Genomic DNA, 2720 nt, shown 5'->3' on the forward strand with positions numbered 1-2720 from the left:
TAGGATATTTAACTAGTTACTTTTACCACCACATATATGCAACACACAGTGTCCATGCAAGCACAGTTCGTAAGAAAATGTTAACCTTGACCCTTACTTTTGCGTAAAAGCCGCTACTGTTTGCACGGCATTAAATTAAATTATGTGGGTAACTATTCCCCGAATTGGTCGAATCCTAAACAAATATATTACTAAATATACTTGACATCCAAGGAAAAAGGGAACATGTGATGCCCTATATATTGAATTACATGTTAAATATTGTATAGAAGTGGATCCTCGAAGAGATAAAGGTCCGTGAAATATAAAAGGTCCAGGACATTCAGTTTTTATTTTTATACCCGCTACCCATAGGGTAGAAGGGTATTATAACTTTGTGCCGGCAGGAAATGTATGTAACAGGTAGAAGGAGGCATCTCCGACCCTATAAAGTATATATATTCTTGATCAGCGTCAACAGCCGAGACGATTTAGCCATGTCCGTCTGTCCGTCTGTGTGTCTGTCCGTCTGTCCGTATGAACACCTAGATCTCAGAGACTATAAGAGATAGAGCTATATTTTTTTTTTTTCGACAGCATTTGTTATGTTTGCACGCAGATCAAGTTTGTTTCAAATTTTTCCCACGCCCACTTCCGCCCCCGCGAATCAAAATCAAATAACAAGCGTAATTTTAAAGCTAGAGTTACGAATTTTGGTATATACAATAATAACTATAGTAGTTATGATTCCTGAAAATTTGGTTGCGATCAGATAAAAATTGTGGAAGTTATTAAAGAAATACTTTTGTATGGGCAAAAGCGCCTACTTACTAGGGTCTGAGTTGCTTTGGCCGACAATCTGGTACATTGTGCCGTCTATGGTATATTTTGAATGGTGAACTATATCGATATACCAAATATACCATTTGGTATATTTTTTTAGTATTTTTGCAGTATATTCGGTATATTTTAAAAATGATACCGCAATATTTTGCTTTTATTTAAAATGGGTAGCGGGTATCTCACAGTCGAGCACACTCGAATGTAGCTTTCTTACTTGTTGTAATTTACACCGAGTAATTAAATTTCTTGTGCACGGCATTAACACATCAGTTGAGTCGCTGCGGCTATTCAGCCACATTTGCAATTCCATCATCTTAATTATTTGTATTGTATTTGAAATTTATAAATTGATAGTCTTATAACATTTAAATTCAACCAGCGATTTTATTCACTCACTCAGGGTTGCCACAAAAATCAACACCAAGCCATTTCCTACCTAAAGCAAACTTTTGGAGATTTTAGGTGCCACAGAGCCATGATGGAGACGGATTGAGGCAATGAGGCAGTTGTGAAATCTTTACAAGGTTTTGGTATAATTATGATGATTGGCTTTCTACATCTCTTGATAATACGGTCAATAGTAGGCAGATTGCTTGAACGCAACGAAAGGAAATTTTGATAAAAACTTTTGGTGAGATTGGGTCGCAGCAGGGTAAGAGTTGGTTTTGACTGTTAGTGGTACACTCCAGTCAAAAATTATACGATATATATATAATAAGGTTTTCTTTTGACGTTCATAGCACAATGAAAAATCGAAAGAGAGCGATATAAAGCACAAAGAGTAAAGCCAAAAATGTGATATTTTTGACTCTGTTTGGTATTCCATAGTCCTATACGAATGGGAACCATTTATTGGTTCGAATGTTTTTGCAGGAAAAAAAACTTCTATTAAAACATTTTGATTTCTTATAAGATAGATGTACTATCATACTTTCGTGCAGGTTATATAACATTTCTTCTATTTTCGGAGTCGTTTGTTCATCTGGTTGTTTGACGGCTTCTGTTGTTGAAGTTTCATGGGATGTGGTGCTTTCCATACACGATTTTAAAGCGTTTTCAAAGATTACAGGGTGATGATAGTTTTAGATGTTGATGATGTTGCTTGAGAGCTTACTGTGTCCACTTAGTAAAAACTTTTTTGAGCTCCTTGTAAACTGGGAACCCTCTGTAGTTTGCGGTATGGTACTGTCAAAGCTGCTACATTTTTTCATGTCCCTGTTTGTTGAACATTTACTCGAGTCAAGAAGCTCTACAAAGACGAAGTATATCATGTATATATAATCTTAGTAGTTTGTGCATTATATAGGACCTTTTCTTTTATAAGTTTATCCTACAGTGATTATGCCTTGCAATAAGTACTAAAGATTTTTAATAGGATGCACTTCGTTTTTTTTCAGAGCCTGAGTGTTAGTTCAAACTTCACCTTAAACAGAGCTTGGTGCTTTATTTCCATGTTTAATATATTGATTCCGTAATAGAGCTATGATTCGAGATAGAGCAATAATTTTTTCTCGACAGCATTTGATATGTTTGCACTCAAATCAATAACATATACTTACAATAGCAACTATAGTAGTTGTGATTTCTGAAAATTTGGTTGATCTGATAAAAATTGTGGAAGTTATTAAAGAAATACTTTCGTATGGGCAAAAACGCCTACTTACTAGGGGTCTGAGTTGCTTTGGCCGACAATTTGGCAATTTGACAATAGACAATTTGGTATATTAGAAATTTCTCTTATTGTCGTTGAGATGCTTCGGTAGAACTTTATAGTTTTCTTTAGTTTTAATTAATTTTGGTTTTTCGAAAAAGAAAACCCTTGTTAGGGAATTATTTTAAAGTTGACTTTTCCAATAAGCTCAATTATAATATATTCGAGATCATTCTGAAGGGGGTTT

At 34.8% G+C, this 2720-nt stretch overlaps 1 long non-coding RNA gene across 2 annotated transcripts; it reads right to left on the reverse strand.

The window, feature by feature from the left end:
* Positions 1 to 1224: 1224 nt before the first annotated feature.
* Positions 1225 to 2452, reverse strand: LOC132796809 (uncharacterized). Of its 2 annotated transcripts, XR_009633596.1 has the most exons (4): positions 2382 to 2452; positions 2132 to 2302; positions 1754 to 2071; positions 1228 to 1652 (listed from the first exon to the last, which is right to left on the reverse strand). It is a non-coding gene; the product is annotated as an uncharacterized LOC132796809 (long non-coding RNA). The 2 variants fall into 2 exon arrangements; XR_009633595.1 differs by having other exon boundaries at positions 1225 to 2071.
* Between the last annotated feature and the right edge of the window lie 268 nt (positions 2453 to 2720).

The sequence above is a fragment of the Drosophila nasuta genome, chromosome X (assembly GCF_023558535.2).
Source record: "Drosophila nasuta strain 15112-1781.00 chromosome X, ASM2355853v1, whole genome shotgun sequence".
Taxonomy (NCBI): Eukaryota; Metazoa; Arthropoda; class Insecta; order Diptera; family Drosophilidae; genus Drosophila; species Drosophila nasuta.